The following is a 6,637-nucleotide window of genomic DNA, read 5'->3' as shown; positions in this document are numbered from 1 at the left end:
GCGGTGTAGGAATTCTTTTGGTATCTCCTCGAAGGGCGACTTATTCCTTTTCCATCAGGATGACCACCCCATGCACCAATAATTTAGTAGAGTATGAGGCCGTTCGCAAGGGGATTGAATTACTCCTGGAAGCTGGTGCAGAAGCGGTGGAAATCTTTGGGGATTCGAAACTGGTGATTTCTCAGCTCATGTAAGAATACAGATGTGAGAGCGAGGCTCTTTTTCTGATATGGATGCAGTGCCGTAAGTTGATGTCACAATTCAGGTACATTAATTTCCACTGGATACGTAAGACTTTGAACAATGAAGCCAATGACTTGGCACAAATGGCTTCCGGATACAAGGAAACAACCGATGGGGTAGATGTAGCGGTTTAGTTTCTAGAACCTGGAGATTGGAGAGCCGATATCTTCAATTATTTAAAGGATTCGGCTCGGGGGGCACCCAGAAGGATAAGACTCAGAGCTATGAAGCATGTTCTGATAGGGGACGATATGTTCTACAGGACTTTGGAAGGACTGCTGCTTAAATGTCTGGGGTCTTCGGAGTTGAATCGGCTCTTGCATGAGGTTCATGAGGGAGCCTACGGTACTCATCAATCAGCTCATAAGATGAAGTGGCTGATTAGGCGATCGGGATATTACTGGCCTACCATGCTTGAGGACTGCTTTAAATATTACAAGGGATGTTAGGCATGTCAGAGATTCGGCAAGATTCAGATGGTGCCGGCATCAGTAATGAATCCTATCATTAAGCCATGGCCGTTCAAGGGTTGGGTCATGGATATGATTGGCCAGATCAACCCGCCATCCAGCAAAGGTCACCAATGGGTGTTGGCTGTCACGGATTATTTCACAAAATGGGTGGAGGCGGTACCCATGAGGTCGGTGGCATCAAAATATGTGATCAGTTTCGTTAAAGAGCACATCTTTCATAGGTTCGGGATTCCCCAGACCATTACGACCGATGGAGGATCGGTCTTTATATCGGAGGAATTTAGGAAGTTCGCCGATGACATGGGGTTCAAGCTGATCAGATCATCCCCATATTATGCCCAGGCTAATGGACAGGCTGAAGCATCCAACCAGAGCCTTATCAAGCTGATCAAAAGGAAGATCGATGAATATCCTAGGCGCTGGCACGAGGTATTGTCAGAGGCTTTGTGGGCATATCGTATTTCGTGTCACAGATCCATCAAGACGTCACCATACCATCTGGTCTACGGTCAAGACGCTGTGTTGCCATGGGAGATCACGGCCGGATCGAGGCGTGTTGAGTTCCAGAATGATCTGTCGGCTGAGGAGTATGCAGTCTTGATGAGCGACAATGTGGAGGATCTCTCGGAGCTAAGACTTTGGTCACTTGAGAAGATCAAGGAAAACAAGGCTAAAGTCGCTCGTGCATACAACAAAAAGGTCAAGCCAAAAGATTTCCAGGTTGGAGACCTGGTTTGGGAGGCAGTGCTACCATTGGGAACTAACTATAGGAAGTATGGTAAGTGGTCTCCAACTTGGCATGGGCCGTACAAGGTTGATCAAGTCTTACTTGGAAATGCGTACATGCTTGAAGAAATGGGCGGTGTCAAGTTTCCTATAGCCGTCAATGGCCAACACCTCAAGAAACATTTCCCGAGCATGTGGGAAGGCGAATAATAAGAGCCGATGAAATCCATCTGGCTATATTATAAAAGGCCAACACGTTGAGTTGGCCAGTAATATATATATATATATATATATATATATATATATATATATATATATATATATATATATATATATATATATATATATATATATATATATATATATATATATATATATAGAAGCAAGGCAGCCGATGTGTAACCATCGACTTAAGATGTTTTTAATAGGTACGAGTTTCAGATTTAACAGGCAACATTAAATGTTCTCTGAATTTTTCTATTAGTTCAGGAACCCTTCTATGGCATGGATGGCTTCTGCGCGTATGGCGTCGGCTCTTGCTATGATCTCTTTGTCATCCTTGTCATCACCTGTTACTATCTGTTGACTCAAGGTGCTTATCTCTGCGAACTCTGCCCGTATTTGCTCGGTTATTTCTTGGGCTTCTTGCTTGGAGTTTGCAATCGAGGCTTTCTCCTCGTGGATTAGTCTCTGGGTGGTGCGGACCTTTTCTTCGAGTTCCACCAGTTCTTTCTCCAGGAGATTGAGTCGCCTTGTACTCGCGGAGATATCGGCTTTGGCGTCTAGAGTTGCTTTCTTCTAGTTGAGCATCTTGCACTTTTGAGCGATGTCGGCTTTCAGAGGAATTTGAGAATGATGTAGTTCTATTCTCTATTGTGCTGCTTTCACCTCTGCCCGAAAGAAGGGAAGATGGCCGGCTGGCCAAAGTTTGACCTGAAGTGACTCTGGGAGTTGGGATTCTATCTGCTCGAGGATTTTCTTTATTTCACTGGAATCATCAACCAGGGTACTAATTGGAGCAGATAGCAGATTTTTGATGTGTTGAAGCTGATACGCGAGGTCAATCGGCTGCTGTGATGGTGGTACTTTCGCTCCAGGGGCAATCAGACCCATTGGTTCTGGGTCAAAGGAGAGCAAATCTGAAATATTGAAGCCCTGTGGAGATAGTGGAGTTAGTTTTGGGAACAAGGTGCATCAATGGAATTATCGGCTGATTTAGAGTCGGCTCATGTAGTGTTACCTGTTCTGAGGAAGAAGCGATGGTCGGTCCGGGTGTGATCGGCTCAGTTGGGTTTGAGGCAACAACAAGGGCATCGGCTATGTCAGCCTGTTCGTCACGCACCTCCATCGGAGCATCGGGAGTTCCGGATTGAGCTTCCATCAGTACATCAGCTGTTGCAGTTCCTTCGCTACGAATTTCTGCTGAGACGATAGTTGATCCTTGCTGTTCTTGGACTTCAGCTGTTCCGGTGTCGGCTTCATGAACGGTGGTTCCCTGTCGTGCTGGGCTTCTAGTACTGAGGGTGTCTCCAGCTGCGTCCTGAAAATAGGATTACAGTCAACCAGAATATATATGCGTAAGAAAGAAGTTTCGGAGAGATGAATTACCTGGTTGGTGTTGGATTCTGATAGATTCAGGGAAGGTTGTACTGTTTTCTTGATGACTCGTCTTGCGATGATCTTCCTTTTCTTAGTCGGGACTCGGGGGGCAGCACTTCCAGAGGTTTGTCTCCGCTTAGAAGCTGACTGGTTTGAGTCTGGCTGCGCAGTCATTATTATTTTCTTCATTGGCGGTGACTCCTTGCAAAAAAGAACATCAGGGGCGGTTGGAAGGAAGTAGAATGGCTCCCCGTCACTGGTCATGGGTTCTGGATCATCTTGTTGCTGTAAGCAAGGTGAGCAGGGTTAGCCAAGTAAAGTGGTGGAGGACTTAGAAAAAATAGGTGCACGGATTCAGTAACTCTTCCTCGGGGATTGCGTATATAGGATCAATTTGCTTCTGTAGAGGGCCTAAAGCTCTTCTGAATACATGAGTTTTCCACATTCCCCACCATGTGTTAAAACTGATTGACGAGGGAGTAAAGGACCGATCGGCTGGTATTGAAATGTGGAGGTTGTCAAACATGCTGTAGCATCTTGAACTGGTAAGACCATCGGGTAAATCGGCTCTACTCTCCACCAAGTGGTGAATATGGAAGTGGGGAGGGACTTGTCCTAAGCCAAATTGCCGAGCTGCTACGACTGGTTGATCGGTTTCATAACCTGGTTTGATGATTCTGTTGGAAGTACTTATGCCAACAGGGAGGAAGCCAGGTCGGATCATTAGGGAATACAGATGCCGAGTGCCGTTGTCATCGGCAAAGCTATCCAGCCTGAAGGTAGTTGGGTTCTCAAAGACTTCAGATTCAGTGAATGGAAAGTAGAGGGGATTGTCTAGACCTTTGTAGAAAACTCTAAACCAGTTTGCTACATCTGTCGAGTAGTTTTTGCAGTTATTTGCTTTATCTATTAATATCCAGATATGCAAATCTGATCTGACACTGGGAGTCGATCGGCTCTTTAAAGCCGATGCAAGAGTCATCCCGGGGAGCCGACCACGGCTCGGACTAATGTTTACACGTGTTTGTACATGTAGGCAAATCGTCGAAAGCACGTTTGCACCTTCCTGATCGGGTATAGGTCAGGTGGCACGCCCTGCTTCTCCGGAAGCATCGGCGTGTGCCAGAATCTGGGCCGTTGACCGAGGGACCGGTGCCAGCTAGCGCCCCGGCATCCTCCTGGCTCTTCGTGTTGCCCGTCGCTACTCGCCGGTGGGTTTTGACCGACAACAGGTTGTCCAAAAAAGAAAAGATGGCATGCCAAGAAGCAGACCCAAAAAAAAGAGAGAAAAAAAGGGGGGCAACCATGTCTCAAAAAAAAAGAGACAGGGATGATTCGAGAGAGAAAAGACATCACCTTAAGGAGTAAGCCATATTCATTCATCCATCCATCCACTCATACACTTGCACCTTTTGATCGAGATTGCATGACTTGTTTCTTCTTGGATCCTCTCTTTGACTTTACAATAAATAGAATACAAGTGTGCCTTGTTTTTATCCTACCTTGAGCTCCACAAAGGCTTGTAGCAGTAGGGAAGATCAAAGGCAAACACTGCCTTGGTAAGGACATACAAGATGAGTGCCTCGAGAGAGTTATCCTGGGAGCTTTGCCATGCTTTCAAAAATCTTTCAAAAAGGTATCTCCAGATGGATTACAGATCTAGAAACAAGTAAGTATTACTTTATGCACCGTTCTAACTCTCAACAGCCCAAGACAAGGAGACAGCTGAAAAGCCCCATGAGAGAGTAAGGTAATTGAGCAAAGGTATGCTAACCAACTTATTTGAACTTAAAGATGATTCTCTTTGCTTCAGACTATGACATGACAGGTAAGGTACAAGTCAAAGTGATTTTTCTGATCAACAACCTGATTTGTCCTACTTTGCTCAGGACGAGCAAAGGACAACTTGGGGGATCTTGTTGACGCTCACTAACGACCATTTCCAGGCGTCAACTTGATCAGAAAATCATGAGAGTTTGCATTTCTTACACGTACTTATATTCAATAAAGTCTCTAAACAACACTTTACCTTCTAGAATATGCAAGTTGTGTTTTTGAGCTAATATGCAGGTTGCAAGCACACTTTGGCCCAGCAGAGGGTAGTTTGTGTGTGTGTCACACTACCTCCTACCATGTTATTATCTTACCCCTATTTATGCATGAGAATATCCAATCTAGATAGAGCACACGAACTAATCTATATACTCTCCCACTCATCGCCTTCCCTGCGGAAATATAAATGACACCCCGGTATACTCCCGGGTAAAATGCTACAGCGGTATTCCGTACGCTTGCGGATTTATTCGTGGTTCAAGAAATACTGCCACCCCAAATTTGGCGTCTGCGGGCGTCATCGCTGGTGACGTTAGTAGGCGCCAACATAGGGGAGGAGCTGCTATGCTTCCTCGCTGCTGACCGAGTACTCCTTGGGCGCTCGGTCTGGGCATCAGCACTTGGAGTGGGGCTGTGCTCCCCATCACTCCTTTCCCCAGACGCTGCCTCATCTGCACAACCAAGTCTGGATATCAATACTGTTTATATGAAACCTCATATGAGCATGCTCAGATTTGATTAACAAATTGAGAAAATTAGAAGAACAAATGGGCGAATAAATGCCTGGTAGCGAAGGACTATTCATAAAGCGATCCACGTCCTCCTACAGAAAGCAAATCCTATCAGTTTTACACTATGGTAAAGTACTCGATTTCTATGAATCGACTACTCTTATCAAGTACCTGCTTCGGTGGATTCGCAGCAGAAAATGTACCAGGAACAACTGGGATATTATTTACATTCTTCAGAAGTCGTTGTATTCGACTAAAAACTACATCATCCGAGATCTCTTCCTTTGAGTATCTTGACAGATTAGTTGTTCCCTGATACTGGAATCCAAACGATTCCCGAGCCTGCAATGGCTGGATTCTTCGCTTCATCCAGTCAAACATGACTGTTTCCCCAGTCAACATATTTTTCCTTAAAATGGCAATCCGCGCGAGTAATTCAGAGATTTGACTCTCGTCGGCTGGTTTTTTATTCCACTCGGTCCATTGAATTGGAGGGCCGGGAGTAATGGATGGAAAACTTCTTGACTGGTTCTCGACATAGAACCACTTGGGTTTCCATTCGATTACTTTATTACTAAGGTCATAAGGGATATACACTCTATCCTTCCTTTGCCTAAGTTGGAGACCCGCGCCCCCTACTACATCTAAGACGAATCTGTTGGGCTGCGGTTTCAAATGAAAAAGAAAGCGAAAGAGCTCAAAATGGGGCTCGATGCCTAGAAAAGCTTCGCATAAATGCACGAAGATGGAAATACGAACAAAGGAATTTGGGGTCAGATGATGCAACTGGATCTTGTAGTAGCGCAGGAGTCCAGAAAAGAAAGAAGAGCAAGGAAACCCCAATCCTCGTTCCAAGTATGAGGTGAAAGCAACGATTTCCCCCGTACTTTCATACGGATGATCTGAACCCAAGCCAGGACGCCATTGGATAACAGATTTGGGAACTAAAAGACCCTGAGACACCGTAGGATCAAGAACACCAACTAGAGGGGGGGGGGTGAATAGGCGGTTTAAAATCTAAGGCCAACAACA

The sequence above is a fragment of the Panicum virgatum genome, chromosome 5K (genome assembly GCF_016808335.1).
Source record: "Panicum virgatum strain AP13 chromosome 5K, P.virgatum_v5, whole genome shotgun sequence".
Taxonomy (NCBI): domain Eukaryota; kingdom Viridiplantae; phylum Streptophyta; class Magnoliopsida; order Poales; family Poaceae; genus Panicum; species Panicum virgatum.
Note: the sequence above shows the minus strand (reverse complement) of the source record.